General features: G+C 47.1%; 1 protein-coding gene across 2 annotated transcripts in view; it reads left to right on the top strand.

The window, feature by feature from the left end:
- Positions 1–16,531, top strand: part of LOC140420795 (uncharacterized) — a 243,839-nt gene extending 227,308 nt beyond the window's left edge. For both annotated transcript variants that reach the window (XR_011946584.1, XR_011946580.1), the window contains one exon: positions 15,037–16,531. The gene's annotated coding sequence lies outside the window, so the exon portion shown is untranslated. The remainder of the gene's footprint in view (positions 1–15,036) is intronic.
- The last annotated feature ends 4,731 nt before the right edge of the window (positions 16,532–21,262 follow it).

Genomic DNA, 21,262 nt, shown 5'->3' with positions numbered 1-21,262 from the left:
AGCAATGCTTCAGGAGACACATTTAAAGCTCGCAGATCATACGAGATTGAGAAAGGGATGGGTAAGCCAGGCGTTCCATTCAGGGCTGGATTCGAAGACCAGAGGGGTAGTAATTCTGATCAGTAAGGGTCTGGCGTTCGAGGCTGGGAGAATTGTGTCAGATAAGTGGGGTAGGTATATAATGGGGAGTGGAAAGTCGGAGGGGGTCTGGGTGGTGTTTGTGAACGTCTACGCTCCGAATTGGGATGATGTGGAATTTATGAGACGCATGCTCGGCAAAATCCCGGACTGAGAGTCACACAACCTGATCATGGGTGGAGACTTTAACACAGTCATTGACCCCGAGCTGGACCAGTCGAAGTCCAGGACAGGGAAGCGACCGGCAGTGGCTAAGGAATTGAAGGGTTTTATGGAGCAGATGGGGGAGGGGGGGAGGTGGAACCCTGGAGGTTCGTGCGGCCGATAGCGAAGGAGTTATCTTTTTTCTCCCACGTTCATAAGGTTTATTCCTACATAGACTTCTTTGTCTTCAGTAGGGCATTAATCCCAAAGGTGGCAGGGACAGAATACTCAGCAATCACAGTCTCGGACCATGCGCCGCACTGGGTGGACCTGTGGCGTCATGAGGAGAGAGGGCAGTGCCCACTCTGGAGACTGGATGTGGGGCTGCTGGCGGACGAAGAGATTTGCGGGCGAATTAGCAGGAACATCCAGGATTACCTGGAAACAAACGATACGGGTGAGGTAGCAGCGGCAATGGTCTGGGAGGCTCTGAAGTCAGTTGTCAGAGGAGAGCTCATCTCAACTCGATCCCATAGGGAAAAGAGAGAATGAGCGGAGAGGGAGAGACTGGTGGAGGAGATACTCTGAGTGGACAAGAGATACGAGGAGGCCCCCGAGGCGGGGCAACTGAGGGAGCTGCGAAGTCTGCAGGTGGAGTATGAACTGCTGACCACAGGGAAAGCGGTAGCACAGCTGAGGCAGGCAAGGGGGCAGTCTATGAGTTCGGGGAGAAAGCAAGTAGAATGCTGCCACACCAACTGCGAAAGAGGGAGGCGGCCAGGGAAATCGGGGGAGTAAAGAATAAGGAGGGTAACATGGTCTTGGATCCAGGGGGGGTGAACTGAATCTTTAAGGAGTTCTATAGTAAGCTATACGAGTCGGAGCCCCCGACGGGAGCAGAAGTGATGAGGCAATTTTTGGATGAGTTGAGGTTTCCAAAGGTGGAAGGGGACCTGGTGGAGGGGCTGGGGGCCCCGACTGAATTGAAGGAGATTGTCAAGGGTATAGAGGGCATGCAATCGGGTAAAGCCCCAGGGCTGGACGGTTACCATGTAAAATTCTATAAAAACATTTCGGAAATATTGAGCCCACTCCTGATGAGGACCTTCAATGAGGTTAGAGAGAAAGGAACCCTCCCCCCAACAATGTCACAGGCCTTGATCTCATTCTTAAACTAGGGAAGGAGCTGGAACATTGCGGGTCATACAGGCCGATTTGACTTTTAAATGTGGATGCCAATTTGCTAGCTACGATTCTGGCCACAAGAATTGAGGATTGTGTCACTGGGGTGGTAGAGGAAGACCAGACTGGGTTTGTTACAGGCGGACAACTCAATACCAGTGTCTGGAAACTTTTGAATATTATTATGATGCCCTCAGAGGGAGGGGAGGCGGAGGTGGTAACAGCGATGCAGGCAGAGAAAGCCTTTGACCAGGTGGAATGGGACTACCTGTGGGAAACGCTGGGGAGATTTGGGTTTGGTGAGGGCTTTATTGGCTGAGTGAATTTGCTGTACCAGGCACCTGTAGCAAGTGTATGCACAAACTGGCTGAGGTCGGGGGACTTCGAGCTTCACCGTAGAACGAGGCAGGGGTGTCCCCTCTCCCCGTTACTATTTGCCCTAGCTACAGAACCGCTAGCTATGGCACTGAGAGCCTCGAGGAACTGTCGGGGACTGGTTCGGGGGGAGGGGGGGAACATCGTGTCTCGTTATACGCGGATGATTTGCTCCAGTACATTTCGGACCCTGTAGAGGGGATGGGGGAGGTTCTGCGGATCCTGAGGGATTTTGGTAGTTTTTCAGGGTACAAACTGAACATGGGAAAGAGCGAATTGTTTGTAATCCATGTCAAGGGGCAGGAGGAGAGACTGAAAGAGATGCCGCTCAGGATGGTAGAGAACAGTTTTCGTTACCTGGGTATACAGGTGGCCAGGAAATGGGATGACCTACACAGGCTCAACCTGACGCGGTTGGTGGAGCAAATGGAAGGGGACTTTAAAAGGTGGGACATGCTCCCGCTGTCACTGGCAGGGATGGTGCAGATGGTGAAAATGGCTGTCCTCCCCAGATTTTTGTTTGTCTTTCAGTGCCTCCCCATCTTCATCCCTAAGGTCTTTTTAAGCGGGTGAGTAGGATCATTACGGGCTTTGTGTGGGCGAATAAGACCCCGTGAGTAAGGAGATCGCTGTTGGAGCGCAGTCGGGGGGGCGGGGGGGGGGTGTATTGTCGCTGCTGAAGTTCCGGAACTACTACTGGGCGGCCAATATAGCTATGATTAGGAAGTGGGCGATGGGGGGGGGGGGCGTGGGGGAGGGGGGCGGTGTGGGAGCAGCTGGAGGCGGCGTCATGTAAAGATACTACTCTGGGAGCTTTGACAACGGCTCCTTTGCCGTTCTCGCTGATGCGTTACTCCACAAGTCCGGTGGTGGTGGCGACACTGCGGATCTGGGGACAGTGGAGGAGGTACAAGAAGGTGGAGAGAGCGTCGGTCTGGACCCCGATATGTAACAACCACAGGTTTGTCCCGGGTAGGATAGATGGCGGGTTCCAGAGCTGGCAGAGGGCAGGCATCAGAAGGATGGGAGATCTGTTCAGAAACGGAAGCTTTTGCAGTTGAAGGCGCAAGAGGACAAATTTAATCTGCCGCCAGGAAACGCCTTTAAATGAAAAAACAGGTAGCGGTCTTTCCGACGCTGCCGCCAGTGAGGATACAGGACAGTGTGGTCTCCGGAACCTAGGTGGGGGAGGGGAAGGTGTTGGATATCTACCAGAAACTACAGGAGGTGGAGGAAACTCCGGTGGGGGAGCTCAAGGGCAAGTGACAGGAGGAGCTAGGTGAGGAACTGAAAGTGGGTCTGTGGGCAGAGGTCCTGGGCAGGGTTAGTTCCTCCTCATCATGTGCCAGGCTCAGTCTAATTCAATTTAAAGTGGTCCACCGGGCACACATGACGGCAGCGAGAATGAGCATGTTTTTTGGGGTAGAAGACAGTTGTATGAGTTGCAAGGGCAGCCCTGCAAACCATGTCCACATGTTTTGGGCATGCCAGGAGCTTAGAGAGTTCTGGCAAGGGTTCGCAAGGGCAATGCCCAAGATGCTTAACACACGGGTGGTGCCGAGTCCAGAGATAGCGATCTTTGGAGTGTCAGAAGACCAAGGAGTTCAGGGGCGAAAGAGGCCGACTTGGCCTTTGCCTCCCTAGTATCCCGGAGACTGATTTTATTAATGTGGAGTGAATCGAAGCCCTCGAGTGTAGAGACTTGGGTTAACGACGTGGCTTGGTTTCTCAGCCTCCAGAAAATAAAGTTTGCCTTAAGAGGGTCTACGCTAGGGTTCTCTCGGAGGTGGCAGCCGGTCGTCGACTTTCTCAGGACAATTAAAATGTCAGCTGCAGCAGCAATCCGTAGGGGGGTTGCTGGTGGGGTGGGGGGGGGGGGGGGGTGCTTCATTGGGATGGAGTGGGAAGACTGAGTTGCGTGGGGTAATGTCTATTTAATTGTTAATGTATATTCTCATTTTGCACTATGTTAATGTTCACTCTAGTTTGTTTTGTTATTATTGTTACTACTGTTTTATTATGAAAAATTCTGCAAAACCTCAATAAAAATACTTTTAAAAAAAAGAACAACTCCATCAAATGTTTGAAATGTTCTTTCCATGTCTGGCTGAAAATTACCAGATCGTTGATGTATACCGCACAATTGGGTAATTCCGAAACGAGTTTGTAAGTTAACCGTCGAAATGTGGCTGGGGCGTTTTTCATGCCAAATGGCATAACTTTGAATTGGTATACACCACCTGGACTCACAAAAGCTGAAATCTCCTTTGCCCTTTCGGGTAAAAGTACCTGCCAGTAACCTTTAAGGAAATCTAGTTTAGAAATGAAAACTGATTGTCCCACTTTCTCAATGCAATCCTCCAAACGTGAGATAGGATAAGAGTCCGTTCTTGTAACTGCATTAACCTTTCTATAGTCCCCACACAACCGTTGGGTATCGTCTGGTTTTGATACCATCACTATGGGTGAGCTCCATTGGCTGCAACTCACTTCAATTATGCCATTTTTAAGCATACTCTCAATCTCTTTGTTAACCTGTACCAATTTTAAAGGGTTAAGTCTATATGTATGTTGTTTGATTGGAACAGCATTTCCCACATCTACATCATGTATAGCCATTTTAGTAATTCCCAATTTATCTCTGCAAACTTGCCTATGTGATATCAATAACTCTTTCAGGCCAGTCCGTTTTTCCTCTGGAAGGTAACTCAACAATTTATCCCAATTTTTAAGAACATCCTCGTTTTCCAATGTAATTTCAGTTCTGTCAAATTCACAGTCATCTGGATTTGGTTCGTCACTTTGAGTTAGAATCGTTAAAACCTCCTTTTTCTCCCCTTCCCTTTCAAAGTATCTTTTAAGCATATTCACATGACACACTCGGTGGGTCTTCCTTCTATCTGGTGTTTTTACCCCATAATTCACCTCACTTAATTTCCATTCAATCTGATAAGGTCCACAAAACCTAGCTTTTAAATGGTAACCTACCATTGGTAACAATATTAAACCTTTATCTCCATTGGCAAAACTACGAACTTTGGATTTCTTGTCCGCTACCCGTTTCAGCACATTTTGTGCAACTTTTAAATGTTGTCTAGCCAACTCATCTGCTCTATTTAATCGTTCCCTAAAATTTGAAACGTTATCCAATAATGTAATTTCGGATTTTCACCCACCAATTTTTCCTTAATCAATTTAAGTAGTCCTCTTACCTCATGACCAAAAATTAGTTCAAAAGGACTGAATTTGGTTGACTCATTAGGTGCATCCCTAATTGCAAACAGTACGAATGGAATTCCTTTATCCCAATCCTCTGGATAATCTTGACAATAAGCCCTCAACATTGTCTTTAATGTCTGATGCCACCTTTCTAGCGCTTCCTGCGATTCTGGATGGTACGCAGTTTCATAGAATTTACAGTGCAGAAGGAGGCCATTCTGCCCATCGTGTCTGCATCGGCTCTTTGAAAGAGCACCCTACCCGAGCCCCCCCCCCCCCCCCACCCTATCCCCATAACACAGTAACCCCACCCAACACTAAGGGCAATTTTGGAAACTAAGGGCAATTTAGTGCTCAACACCTCCTTTCGAAACCCTACTGACAAGACTACTTGATGAACTTCTGCCCACTTTTCATCCGCCTGCATATGTAAAGGTCTCTATTTTCTCAAGACATCACTTTTACGGTAATGACACTCTGGTATACACTCAGGTTCCTCTTCCGTATATGGTTTCTGATACATCCGTTTTATTTCTATATGTTTATGTTGTAACTCTGCCAATTTTCCCGAACTAAAAATATCCGCCTCATCCTCCACATGTTCGTGTTCTTTTTCAACCATCTGATCAAAAAGAGTTTCTGATAATTGCACTTCAACTTCATCTTCACTCTTTGATTTCTCCTCTTGTCTTAAGCTGTGACTTTGCGATCTTGTTACTACACAATCCGGAAAAATCCCAGGACATTCGTCCTTTAACCTTTCAGTTGTCTGAATTTGCACTGATTTATCAACCACAGTAGGCATCACCCCCACCTATGATCCAGCCATATCGTTACCCAAGATAAACTGTATTCCTGGACAAGATAGTTTCTCTATTACTCCGACTACCACTTCACCACTCTTCACTGGACTTTCCAACCTTACCTTATATAATTGAACACTGCTCCTCTCACCCGGAATTCTACATATTATCACCTTTCTGGAAATATTCTACCCAAACTACATAGCTCCTCAACTCTTACCATTAAAGATTGACTAGCTCCCGTATCTCTTAAAATTGTGACTTTTTTACCTGATCCTCCGGATACACTTGAGTAAATTGTACCCACACAAGTAAATTCTTTAAGGAGATCTGGCACTTTGTTGTCAATCACCTCTTGATCAGGCTGTACAATCTTTTGCACCTCCTTCGATTCACTTGGCCTTTCCTTTACCACTTTCACAAACCCCACTGTCTTATCTTGTTTAACTCATCAGCCTTCCCAGTGCTTTTCTTCAACCAGCAACACTGTGATTTTACATGGCCTAGTTTACTGCAGTGAAAAGATAAATTTTTCATTTCTTTTCTACCCTCCTGGATTTCTTTTTTAATCTGATGTACGCTCACCCTATTATCTCCCATCAGATCACCCACCTTTACGTTTACGACTTGAGTATTTTTCAGGTCCCCAATTTCTATCCCTCACAGGCTGAAACTGATGTGAGAAACCAAGCTTTGATTTCTGAACTAATTCATAATATCTGCCATTTCTGCTGCCAATCTCGCATTTCTAACCCTCTGCTCTTCCACATGAGTTCTCACTACATCAGGAATTGAATTTTTAAACGTCTCTAAAAGCATAATTTCTCTGAGAGCTTCATACGTGTGGTCTATTTTCGAAGCCCTCATCCACCTATCATAATTACTCTGTTTGAGCCTTTCTAACTTCATGTATGTTTGACCAAATGATTTCCTTAAATTTCTAAACCTTTGTCTCTAGGCTTCAGGCACTCGTTCATGTGCACCTAAGATGGATTTTTTCACCTCCTCATACGTCCCAGATACCTTCGCCAGTGGTGATGCAAACACTTCACTAGCCCTACCTATCAGCTTTGTTTGAATCAATAATGCCCACATGTCCTCTGGCCATTTCATTTGTTTATCCACCTTCTCAAATCAAATGAAAAAGGCTACGACCTCCTCTCGTTAAACCTTGGCAGTGCTTGGACATATTAACTAGATCCCTGTAGCCACCTGGGTTGGCCACTTTCCGATTTAAAATGGAGGTCCGCAAAGAATGCAGGGAAATTCAGCCAAGCCAGGAAAAACTAGCAGGTGCAAAGTCTCCTGTGTATTAGAACTTGCAGAAACCCAGACAGCACTGAAACCAGCAGTCATCTGCAAGTTAATGAGCGATCCCCGGGAACAATTGAATTAAGGTGAATAAGGCCAAGCCAGACTCATCGGCGCCAGCAGGAGCCAAGACAAAGGAAGGTTAACGGACACTCAGGGACCGCCCAGCGGTCAGGGAACGGCTCCAGTATTGGAGAAATCGATCCAAGTGATCTGAACGTAGTCCAATCACTTGGAACCAGATACGGGGTCTGCCCCGAACGGCACGAAACCCCTGGGGACTATAAGGTAGAGTCCCCAAGTTCAATTCGGTCTTTTTGGCAGGGTCACTCAGCAGCGCGAAACAACCCTTGACAGTGACCTGCCTGGCTGCCGCAGCAACCAAGTAAGTTTCCAGTCAACGCACGTTACGAGATAGGCGCTCCTAGCTACCAGTCCATACCAGCTTTTGAATCCTGCAGACTCAGAATCGAACGAAAGGCCATTTGTTCCCCTGACCTGGTGGGCCAGTTCCGAAGCTAAGTATAGGCCTTTAATGTTAGAGATAGTCTAGTAAGTAGAGTTTTATGCATGAGCAGTGATTGACCGTGTATAATAAATGTGTTTTGATTTGAATCTTACTAATTGGTGTGTCGAGTTATTGATCAGTACTTGAACTTGAACCTCGTGGCGGTATCATAAAGATATCTGGCGACTCTAGAGCAAAGGTTATAGAAACAGAGCAAATTAAGAGCCAACCAAAGTTAGCAACATTTACTGGCGACATCCTGACGGGACCCGAATTAGAAGTGGCCTAACCACTCCGGGAGAACCCAACATATGAAGTGAGAATCCAATTGGGAACAGAAAAACCACAAGTGTTCAAGCATTCTGATCAATCCTCATAATTCGGAAGCGTGTTAATGCATGCGTAACTAACAGTGCTATAATGTAAAACTGATTTTTGTTGCGAAAAACTGTCGGGAGTTTGTATTCCGGAAAATGGCAAACGCCATACCCGTGTTTACAGCACCGGCTTAGTACCCCTCGTTCCAAATTTTAAAAGAGCATTCAGAGAGGAAAAATGGCAATGAAGGCAATGGAACGCCTTATGAACCCCCAGGAATTCGAGGTCGCAGCGACCAGCAACAGTGTAGGAGAGTGTCCCGTTTGGGAAGACGAGATCAGGAAATATCTCAAAGGGAAAGGATGGCCCCTTTGGAGCGAATTCTGTGATAATGAGGAAACAGTATCCGGGAGCATAGGACATACTTGGTGGGAGAACCTGTCAGAAATCCATAAGAAAGGCTGAGGGAAACCTTGCAAGCCGATGGCAATCGTGTCCTGTCTGGCACAATTGCGAGGCACAGAGGAGGTCGTTCGGACGCTCTGGCAAGAGATAGAAGAGAGACATCGAATGAGCAAGGTCGATGTTAGTGAGATCGAGAGAGAGAATATAGATTTAAGAAGGAAGTTGGCAGCAAAGGATGGAGAGATGGATGATGCCAAGTGGGCACACCAGCCTTGTCTAGCGCATCTGAGCAGCTTCCAAACCCAATACGATAAGGCCTATCAGGACACGGAACGTGCAGTCCTGGTAAGAGAAGAGACAGATAAACCGGTAGAGGCATTGCAAAGGCAGTGCAGCGATCTAAAAGCAGCGTTAAGAGCACTCCATGCTGCCACCACGGAGCACAGACAAAGCTCAGTGGATCATGCAAAATGCCGGAAGCAGATTGCAGAACTGCAGTCTTTGCTTTCAGTGCAAAATAGGTTTCAGAGCACCTTTGGATCCCAATTTGATGAGGAAGATGTCCCTGATTGGCAAGAATTAAACGAAACTGCGCATAGGTATGTTCAGGGAACATGTGCGCAAGGAAAGCAGCAAAAGGGAAAAACACCCCAACCTCCCACAGGGCAGAAAGATCAGGCACCCATGAATCCAGTCACTACCCACTGCACAGTCACATGGAAGGAGAAGCGGAATTCCTTTACACCACCCCCTTAACCGTGACCCAATTATGGGATGCGTGTGAAAAGATCACACTGTTCCTCCCCACCTCAGACCCCCACCACTTCTTTGCTAGAGTGAAGCAGCAGGCGACCACGTTCGGCCTGGATGAGCGTAAGCAAGTGAAGCTCATAGTTTTAAGCTTCGACCCTTCGGTTGTAGCAGCCCTTCCCGACCCACAGAATGTAGGAGGAGGCACCCTTGCAGAGATGCACTCAGCGATCCTAGACGTGATCGGCTATAACAGAGGTGACCCAGTAGAAGGCCTGAATAAGTGCAGGCTGAAGAAGACAGAACACCCACAGCGTTTGCTTGACGCCTGTGGATCCATTTTACAGCCGTTTTTGGAAACTTAGACCGCGCCCATTTGTCTCAAGACAGCATGGCCAAATGGACCCTTATCTCCCATGCCAGAGAGACAGGCCAAAATGCCTGTATTAATTATTACCCCTCGAAAGAAGCGCACAACGAAAAATGGGTTTTAAAAAGGTTGTCCCGCTCCTGGGAGCAATCTGTCCACAACAAACCCGCAATTAGAAAACCCGAAGAACAGCAGGCAGAGGCAGATATCCAAGCAGTTAAAGCACACCAGAACCCCGCATGGGTGAACGAAGGCAGGAACAGCCGCCCCCCCCCCCCAACAGAAACCACAGGAGTGTTACAACTGTGGACAATTAGGTCTCTTTGCACGAGAGTGCAATGCCCCACGAAAGCCACAGAGAGCCCAGCAGGCAGGCACTCTGAATAGAAACAGGACAAAGCCCATACATAGTGTAAGCACCCGTTCAGACCAGACAGACATGAACGGAACTGACTGACGGTTTTCGGGCTTCACCACTTGGATCTGCGACACATTTTGGGATAGGTCCGGCCGACCAGTCGTTGCAGAGAAAACACGGGGACAGCCCATCGAATTCCTCTGGGGCACAGGAGGGTCCCGCACCACAATTAATTCCTCCACCATGTTCCAAAAAGACACGTGGCCCACTACAGCCACAATCACCCTCAGCGCCTTCACAGATCACTCACACATCACAGCCCCTGTACCCATCCAAATTGGCAACATTACGACAAAACACCCCATATCTTTGGCCGATCAGGACCACACAGCAGAACACATTTTGGGCATTGATTTCATGAACTCCCACAACCTTTCATTTGACCCAGTAAATCAATGTGTCTGGAAAATGACAAAGCCAGCAAGCTCACAGTAGGTGACTATGCAAACAAGCTTAGCGCCGTTGGCGATTTTTGGTTTGACCCGACCACGATTAGTGCAGACAAACAGGTTAGGGCAGTTCTCCAAAAGAACAGGACCGCATTTGCAAATCATAAACATGACTGTGGCAGGATGGCTGGTTCAGTTCAAATAATAGGACCTGACCCTAGACTCCAGAAGCAATACGGATTTCCCCAAGAGGCAGAGGGAGAAATCTCAAAGGTTATTGACAGCTTATTAGAACAAGGCGTACTTAGATCGGTAGCCTCTATTAATAATGCCCCGATTTGGCCAGTGAGAAAGCCCGATGGATCATGGCGACTGGCCATCGATTACCGGGAACTCAACAAAGTCACCCCCGCAGCAGCCCCCAAAGGTAGCCACTAGTCCCGAGACCATGCTCAAACAGGGACTCAACTCACGATATTTTACAGTTTTGGACATCAGTAACGGATTCTGGTCCATTCCATTGACAAAAGCGTGCCAATACAAATTTGCCTTCACTTTTAAAGGTCAGCAGTGGACATGTCTTCCACAAGGATTCCACAACTCCCCCTCCATTTTCCACCGACAGCTGGCAAATGGTTTATCAAAATTTTCTCGCCCCGAATGTCTGGTCCAGTATGTGGACGACCTATTACTGCAGACAGACACCAAGGCAGAGCACATCGAGCTTCTGTCCGAACTCCTGGGACTCCTACAACGAATTGGATGTAAAGTGAACCCCAAGAAGGCCCAAATTTTGGGAAACAAAGTGGTATAGTTGGGAACGATTATCACGAATGGTAAACGCGAGATCGAGCATAAAAGAATTGACTCGATTATCAAATTGCCCCTTCCCCAGAATGTTTCCGCCTTCTGGTCGTTTTTAGGTCTGGTTGGCTACTGCCAAAACCATATTGACGGTTTTGCCACCAAAGCAGCACCCCTCTCAGAACTCCTAAAGAAAGGAGCCCCTTGGGAATGGCTTCCGCAGCACACGGATGCTGTAGATGTTTTAAAGCACGCACTCATTGCAGCGCACACATTACAGGTTCCAGACCCGCTTTCCCTCTATGCTATAGAGATAGCTAGCACAGACCGCACCCTTTCGGCCGTGCTCCTCCAGGAACGGCATGAACAGTTTAAACCCGTGGCTTATGCCTCCAGAGTTTTAGATCCTGTGGAGCAGGGATTTTCGGCCTGTGAAAGGCACCTGCTCGCAGTTTTCTGGGCAGTCCAATACTTTTCATACATCACCGGACTAAACTACATCACAATCCTCACGGAACACACCCCCACCCAACTTTTACTAGACGGACGACTGAAGGACGGTACAGGAAGCCAGATTAGAGCAGCCAGATGGACCCTTCTTTTGCAGGGATGGGACCATCACAGTTATAAGGACCAAGACACACACTTTCCTAGCCGACAACCTTCAGTACCCAGTCACCCCCTCCACGAATGTGAAATCATCTCACTGCACCACAACACAGGCCCTTTATCGCAAAAACACCCCCCAAAAAGATGGGTAGATCACCCCAGAGACCCCAGCACACAGACACGTGCGCACCTTTGAGAATATATGTGGATGGTTCTTCCACTGTATTAGACGGGAAGCGCATTACAGGATGTGGCATCTATGTTGAGGACGCGCAGGGATGCGCCCTAGAAGAAATCTCCTTAAAACTGCCAGGACACATAGCCGCGCAGGCGGCAGAACTAGCAGCCATTGCGTACATTATAGATCACCCAGATTCCTTCCCCAGCCAAGCAGACATATACTCGGACAGCCTCTATGTCTGCAACAGCCTCACAGAATTCCTACCCCTGTGGAAAACAAGAGGATTTGTTTCCGCGGACGAAAACCCCTCCCTTCAGCCCCATTGCTCCAGCACATTTTAGACAAATCACAGGACAGGACATTTGGTATCGAAAAAGTTCGAAGTGACCACCGTTCCTCCCCACCTGGAAATATAAAAGCCAACGCACTGGCTAAAGCAGGTTCCAGACATGGACATTTTTGGAACCCCCCCCCCCGAAAGCGCCCCATTGAATGCAGTTCAGGTCTCACAGACTAATATCGAAGGTTTAGTGCAGGCCCAGAAGCAAGATAGTAATCTCAGGGAGATTTCAAAAGGAAACCTTCCAGCCCCATACGATAGGTTTAAAAATGCACTGACCACACATGACGGTGTGATCCTAAAAGACACCCTTTATGTGGTTCCTGAACAGGACAGGAATCAGCTCATTTGTTTGTTCCATGATAGTCATGGGCATCAGGGAACTGACCCCACTACAGCCCACCTCCGCCAGCTCTGTTGGTGGCCGAATTCAAAGGAAAACGTCACGCACTACGTTGAATATTGCCTCATCTGTGCCCAAAACAATCCGGACAGATACGCAAAGAAAGCTCAGCTGAGCCACACCCGCCCCGTTAATACCCCTGGACTAACCTCCAGATTGATTTTATAGGACCATTGCCCCCTAACAGGAATGGTCACAAGTATGTCCTAGTTGTGATAGACACATTTACGAAATGGGTAGAAGCATTCCCATCTAGAACTAACACGGCAAAGACTAACGCTAAGATTTTAACCCACCACATCCTTACGAGATGGGGAGGGAGGCAGCATTGAATCCGACCAAGGTTCCCATTTTATGGGATGTGTCATGAAGAACGTCCTCACGATATTTGCCATTTCCCCAAAATTCCACATCGCAGTCCCAGTCAAGTGGTATCGTGGAGCGAATGAACCGGACCCTGAAAGCAACCCTCAGAAAAATGGTCCAATGAAACAGCACTGCTTGGAATTCAGTCCTCCCTTTTGCACTAATGTTTTTACGTAACACTGTTTCGACATCCACAGGCTACACCCCACAGACTCTCATGACCGGACACCCATGAAAGGCACAGAATCTTTATTAGGACTTGACTTGACCAGCCCCGAAGTGACGGCCGTCACACACGAGAACGCAGTAGAACTAGTTGAGAATGTAAAAACGGCTCAGCTAGCAGCCGCAGTAAAGTTACCAGGAAGTAACAGAGCAAGGCCTGTTTCGACAAGATAATGCACGCGACTGAGTTTTATGTAGGACAGCAGGTCATGCTCTCCATTTACAACCCCAGCACTTTCCTGTCACCCAAGTAGTCGGGTCCGTACTCCGTTGCGGCCAAAGTAAGCCCCTCTGTGTATAAAATTAAGCACCCCAACGGGAAGACCGCGTAGTTCCATATTAACCATAAGACCATAAGACCATAAGACATAGGAGCGGAAGTAAGGCCATTCGGCCCATCGAGTCCACTCCACCATTCAATCATGGCTGATTTCAACTCCATTTACCCGCTCTCTCTCCAATAAACCAGCTCAAGGCATATGGCTCGCAGTCTAACCACACACACCACGTCATGCTCGACGCAGCAGACTACACCCCGCCCACAGCCAACGTACCCCCACCCTCCCCCAACACGCCCACCCCATCCACGGACTCGACCTCCACTCCACCCCCGAACTCTAGACTCCGCCCCGGAAAGCCCACAGAGAGCAGCAGCGACAGCGACTGTGAGACAGGCAATGACGACAGCACGCCTCCCTACTATTCCCATGCAACAGGACCCACACCCAGCGAATCTGAACACGATTCGAGTGATCCCTTCCTGATGACATTCCTCAACAAACCTCACCAAAGACCACCGCCCTACGATGACGACGCCAACTCCGTCCCCGCAGAATTAAATACAACCTTTTGGCATGGTGACAATTCATACAGGCTCGTCCGAAACGACAAGATGGACCCTAAGTCACACCATGCAGCTTTATCAACCCTCATCCATTCCAGAATATGGCATCTGCGAGAAGAGGATGACTTTGAGTCTGACTCCCAAAACGAGAACCCCTTTGCGACCCTGTTCGCAACTGATAACGGAGGTGTCCAGATGATGTTTTAAAAAGGAACCACTTGGGAGAAACGGTGTCCTTTCTGATGGAACCTGCAGCAGGTTCATTCAATGTTTGTTCGTTAATGTTATCGTTAAGTGGAGTTTGTCCCAGACAACAGTTCAGCGGAACTAGTCTGTTGACAGAAACTTGTTAGAGGATCTAGTTTGTCCCAGACAACAGTTCAGAGGAGCTAGTCTGTCGGCAGACAACAATCATAACTATTCTCCTGATTCGAAGGTAATCACGAGAGGCAGCCCCCATGACGACCACATTCTTACCCGTTCTTGCCAGTTGCTCAGGCAGTGGAGAAACGGCATTGGTCTCCGCCCTGCCTGAGGACCCCCCTCTGGTCAACTATGCTCGGGTAGAGCACATGCGGCATTGATCACGGTCCTACCCGGGGATTCCAACCAACTCTTACCCGCTGCGGCCTATACGCACCCCATTTTTGGCTCATTATGTTCAAAATTATTTTATTTGGTTTTGGCAACCTATGGTTGCTTCCCTCTGCTATTTACACCCTGAAACACTAGGATGGTAAATCACACAGGCTGCAAGACGGCTCGCAGTACGGCAGTATATTCTTCAATGTCTAGTCCAAATTATCGGTTTCAAAAAAAATGAGGGAGTCACACATGGTGACAAATTATAAAGGGAAATTGGCACTAAAAGACAGACATGCTAACGTACAAGATATTAAACAAGATGGTAATAGATTTAATGCTTGATCCCCAGAATCCCAGAAGCTCCAGGAAATGAGAAGAGACAAAACGGAAGATAAGAAAGGAAAAGAAGAGAACATTGAAGACGGCATACATGATTTTCGTTATAATGTATACGCAGTTATGCGCGGACGCGAACCCCATGACCCCAACCCCCCGGCTGTCAATAATTCACTTCCCCATCGCACCCAGAGCACAGTGAGAAGTACCAATGCACCATCATGGTGTGATAGGTTTATAACATGGTACTCCCTTTCATACGTAATTGAATCCCTTTTAGTATTGCCGATATTCTGCAGCATCGTGCAGACTATCCGCATGAGGAAATGGCAAAGGAGAGCCTACCGCCTTCGCACCCCGGTATACAGGATGAGATCCCCTATTTTCGGTTTTCACCAGGCCCCCGAACCCCTTGATCTACAATAAAGGATATTCGTTCAGCGTCGTTTTGTGACTAAAAACAACTGAGAGAATGTAAACCTCTGTGCTTGAATGCAAAGCCATAGAAACTAGTGTTGCTGCTATTTGTACATTTAAAGGGTTGTGGATTGTTTTTGATTGTTTGAGTGAGGATTGTTCATTGAGGATAGTTAGAGGTGCCGTTTTTTTATGTTGTGATGCATGTCCCTGTTGTGACATAGCGCCACTTAGAATTGGTAGTTATTAAAAAATGTCATACATAGTTATGGTCAGTGTAGAGGCCATGGAAGAGTGCTCGCTGGGTCAGGAAGTGAAGACGACGCAGTTATGTGATCCTTCACACTTCGCGTTAGGGATCACAAGGAGGGTGTGTAGCCACCTGGTTTGGCCACTTCCCGACTTAAAATGGAGGTCCGCAAAGAATGCAGGGAAATTCAGCCAAGCCAGGAAAAACTAGCAGGTGCAAAGTCTCCTGTGTATTAGAACTTGCAGAAACCCAGACAGCACTGAAACCAGCAGCCATCTGCATATTAATGAGGGATCCACGGAAACAATTGAAAAATGTAAGGTGAATAAGGCCGAGCCAGACTCCTCGGCGCCAGGAAGGGCGAAGACAAAGGAAGGCCAACGGACACTCAGGGACCGCCCAGCGATCAGGGAACGGCTCCAGTATTGGAGAAATCGATCCAAGTGATCGGAACGTAGTCCAATCACTAGGAACCAGATACGGGGTCCGCCCCGAACGGCGCGAAGCCCCTGGGTACTATAAAGTAGAGTCCCCAAGTTCAATTCGGTCTTCTTGGCAGGATCGCTCAGCAGAGCCAAACAACCCTTGACAGTGACCTGCCTAGCTGCCGCAGCAACCAACTAAGTCTCCAGTCAACGCACGCGACGAGATAGGCGCTCCTAGCTACCAGTCCATATCAGCTTTTGAATCCTGCAGACTCAGAATCGAACGAAAGGTCATTTGTTCCCCTGACCTGGTGAGCCAGTTCCGAAGCTAAGTATAGGCCTTTTCGTGTTAGAGATAGCCTATTAAGTAGTGTTTTATGCATGAGTAGTGATTGACTGTGTATAATAAATGTGTTTTGATTTGAATCTTACTAATTGGTGTGTTGAGTTATTGATCAGTACTTGAACTTGAACCTCGTGGTGGTATCATAAAGATAACCTGGCGACTCTAGAGCAAAGATTATAGAAACAGAGCAAATTAAGTAAAGACACAACGGGCAACAAATTAAGAGCCAACCAACATTAGCAACATCTCCACCAAGCCTTCGACTTTGACACTCTTTCTCACTATCCTCATCACTATCATCCAACTGTACGTTTCCCTTTACGTCTGCCAATTTTAATTGACTGTCATGTTTCATGGCCATTTTCTGAAGTTCAAACTCTCTCTCTTTATCTTTTTCCCTGATCTGTATCTCCCTTTCTCTTTCTTTTTGTTCTGCTAGGGCTTTTCTTTCTTTTCTCCTTTCTTCTCCCTCCCATTCTTTTTGCTCTCTCTCTCTTTCTTTTTCCTCTCTTTCATATTCAATCTGCTTTAGTTCCTTCTCATGTTCCATTTGTCTAAGTTGTAATTGAATTTTTGCCATTTACAATGAGTCAAACTGTATCTCAAGCAACTTTAAATGCTTAGCCACCGCCATAATTACCTCACCTTTTCGCATGTTGTCTGGTCATGTTAACTGCAATGTTTTTGCCAAATCTAACAGTCTGCTTTTAGTCTCTGTCCGTAAGGTACTGCATGTGACCGTCTGCACCCCCAAAAACTTCAGAGCCTCTGAAAGAGCCATTGTTCACAACACACTCCCCACTTAAACTAGAATACCACACCTGATAAGCAACCACAATATACTCACCGCTCACTGCCTTTAAGTTCACTAAGCCAACCCAATAGAGAGACTTTTATCCCGGACGAGCCCCCAATTTGTTATGGTCATGGGTTTAGAGAACCCCAAAGTGTATCATGGAGTTCACCTGACCCACAACCTTTAATAGATTGTGGTATGGGGAGCACACGGCCCACTCTACAGGTATGGTACAGCAGAAATGGAAAATTATTTCGTAGAGCAAAACAATGTTTATTCTATGAACTCAAGTTAACCTTTTTAAAACATACAGTGAACATCTTAGCAACCATTAATTCAAATACAACCCCCAAAGACTACAACACTAAGTAATTCGTTAAGCTTTCCTTTTAACATCCATACGACTTAAAAACAAAACCTTTAACAGAAGCACATGATGTTTAAGTCACGACTGAAAACATTTATAATTCTGAATTCACCAAATAATCAAGAGATCGTTTTTTGATATCAGAGAGAACAGCAGTACACCTGCTTGGTCTGGCTTCAGCTCCAACACTGTAAGCGAAATTAAAACACACCCTGTAGCAAACAGCCTAAAACGAAAGTAAAAAGCTGCCAGAACGCCCAGCTCCACCCACACTCTGACATCACTGATAAACACTCATTTCTTAAAGGTACATTTCTTAAGTACCCATTTCTTAAAGGTACTCTCACATGACACTGAAGCATCTCCGCATTCTCCTTACAGCTCATCCTCCCAACCAACTTTGTATCATCTGTAAATTTGGAGCGAATATGTTTAGTTCCCTCGTCTAAAACAATTAATATACCGTGCGAACAGTTGGGGTTCTAGCACAGTTCCCCGTGGTAACCTACTCGTCACGGCCTGACAATCAGCAAAAGCCCCATCTATTCCAACATTTTGCTTCCTGTCTGCTAACCAGATTTCTATCTATCTCAAGAAACCACAGATTTTCACTGGTCATCTCTATTCTTTACATCTTCAAAGAATTCTAGTGGATTTGTCAAGCACGATTTTCCTTTTGTAAATCCATGCTGACTTGGTCTGATTACACCAATGCTTTCCAAATGCAGTGCTATGAAATGCTTGATAATGGAATCTTGCAACTTCCCTACTACCAACGTTAGGCTCACAACCCACAACCTGCCTATTACTGACGTTAGGCTGGTCGTTGGATAAGTAATCCAAAGACCCAGCATAATGATCTGGGGACCCCGATCTAATCCCACCACGGTAGATGGTGGAACTTAAACTCAACTAAATATCTGAAATTAAAAATCTAATGATGACCATGAAATGAAAGTTGTAAAAACCTATCTGTTTCATTAATACCCTCCCGGGAAGAAACCCTGTCATTCTTACCTGGTATGCCGCACATGTGACTCCAGACCAGCAGCAATGTGGTTAACTCTTCATGGCCTAGCAAGCCACCCATTCCCACACAGTTGTATTCGAACGCCACAAAAACCCAACAGACGAATGAATCCCGGATAGACTGCATGAACCCCTTTGCTGACATGTGAAAATTGGGACAGTTTAGAATAGTCACGCAACAGCCTGACATAGTCATACTCACGGGATCGCTTACTGCAGCACAATGGTATACAGTCGCGAGTGAGGTGCCCTGGGAGTTTTCAACATCCTCGAGTCTGGACCATATGAAGTCTCATGACTACAGGTTAAACACTGGGTTTCGAAACCTGCTGCTTATTATCACGTACCCTCCGCCATCAGCTGATGAATCAGCACCCCTCCATGTTGACACGGCTTTGAGGAAGCACTGAGGTGGCCAAGGCAGAGAATATACCCTTCAGTGACATTACGACAAATGGCTCGGGAGTACCAACATAGACCGTTCTGGTCCTAAATGTCAGAGCTGCTCGACTAAGACTGCAACATGTCGTGAAGGAAAGGACAAGGGGGGAAACATGCCTGATCTCATACTTACTCCCTACCTGTTGCAGCTGCACCTGCCCATGAAGTTGTTGGTGTAAATGAACACCACAGAGTCCTTGAGGAGACAAAGTCCCGTCTTTACATTGAGAATATCCTTCATTGTGTGGTGTTCATTTACACCGATACCACCTCTGTGCTAAATTGGATCGACTGCGATCAGATCTAGCAGCTCATGTCTGGAGATACATGAGGCGCTGTGGACCCTCAGCAGCAGCAGAGTTCTACTCAAATACAATCTGTAACCTCATGGCCCGACATATCCCCCACTCTACCATTCCCACCAAGCCAAGGGGTCAACCCTAATTCAATGGAGAATGAAGGGTAGCACGCCAGGCGCAACACCAGGCATAGCTAAAAGTCAGGTGTCAACCAGCTGAAGCTACAACACAGGACTACTTGTCTGCCAAACAGCAAAGTTAGCAATTAATAGGCAGCAATAAGCGATTCCAAAATAAACAGATCTTATCTAAGTTATGCAGTTCTGTTTTCTCCAGCTGTGAATGTGGGGGCCCTTGCTGTTTTGTGGTTTATGTAAATTATTCAGATATGAATGTAGGAGGGTTGGTCAGTAACTTTGCGGATGATACAAAAATTGGTGATGTGGTCAATAATGAGGATAGCCTATGATTACAGGAGGAACTTTAAGGGCTGATGGAATGAAGTGAAATGAAAATGGGCTGATCAGTGGAAAATGGAACTCAATCTGAATAGATGTGAGGGGATGCACTTGGGCAGGACAAACAAGGCATGGGACTACAGAATAAACGGCAAGACCCTGGGAAGCCCCGAGGATGAGGGAGATCTTGGTGTGCATGTAGAGTGGTTCGTTCAGGTAAAAGAGCAGGTGAACATAGTGGTTACGAATGCACATGGTAAAGTTGTCTTTATTAGCCGAGGCATACAGGTTAAGAGCATGAATGTTATGCTGGATCTATATAAAACATTGGTTATGCCACAGCTAGAATTTTTCGTGTCCTTCTAGAATACACATTATAGGAGGGATGTGATAGCACTGTAAATGGTGCAGCGTCTTGAGTCAATGGGAATCAGGGGAAAATTCTCCAGCGGTTGGAGTCATGCCTGGCAAAAACGAAGATGGCTGTGGTGGTTGGAGGTCAATCATCTCAACTTCAGGACATCACTGCAGGAGTTCCTCAGGGTGGTATCCTCGGAGCAACATTTTCATCTGCTTCACAAATGACCTGCTTTCCATCATAAGGTCAGAGGTTGGGATGTTTGCGGATGGCTGCACAATCTTCAACCCCATTCACGAATCCTCAGGCAATGAAGCAGTCCGAGTTCAAATGCAGCAAGGACTGGATAATCTCCAGGCTTGGGCTGACAAAAGGCAAGTTATTTCACGCCACACAAGTGCCAGGCAATGTCCATCTCCTGCAACAGAGGATCTAACCATCACCCCTTAACATTCAATGGCATTATCATCGCTGAATCCCCCGCAATCAACATCCGAGTGGTTACCATTGATCAGAAACTGAACTGGACTAGCGACATTAATACTGCCGCTCCCAGGGCAGGACAAAGGCTAGGAATCCTACGCGGAGTAACTCACCTCCTGACCACCAAAGACTGTCCACTATCTGCAAGGAACAAGTCAGGAGTGTAATGGAATACTCTCCAATTGCCTGGATGAGTGCATCTCCAGCAACACTCAAGAAGCTTGACACCATCCAGGACACAGCAGCACACTTGATTGCTCCTCCTTCTACAAATATTCAAATCCTCCACCAACGACGAACAGTAGCAGCCATGTGTACGATCTACAAGGTGAACTGCAGTAACTCACCAAGGTTCCTTAGGCAGCGCCTTTCAAACCCACGTCTACTGCCACCTCGAAGGACAAGGGCAGCAGATACCTGGGACCCCAACACCTGGAAGTTCCCCTCCAAGTCACTCACCACCCTGACTTAGAAATATATCGCCGTTCCTTCACTGTCGCTGGGAAAGAAATCCTGGAACACACTCCCAAACAGCATAGTGGGTGTACCTACACCGGACGGAAAGCAGCT

The sequence above is a fragment of the Scyliorhinus torazame genome, chromosome 5 (assembly GCF_047496885.1).
Source record: "Scyliorhinus torazame isolate Kashiwa2021f chromosome 5, sScyTor2.1, whole genome shotgun sequence".
NCBI lineage: Eukaryota > Metazoa > Chordata > Chondrichthyes > Carcharhiniformes > Scyliorhinidae > Scyliorhinus > Scyliorhinus torazame.
This window is presented reverse-complemented; position numbering and strand designations above follow the sequence as displayed.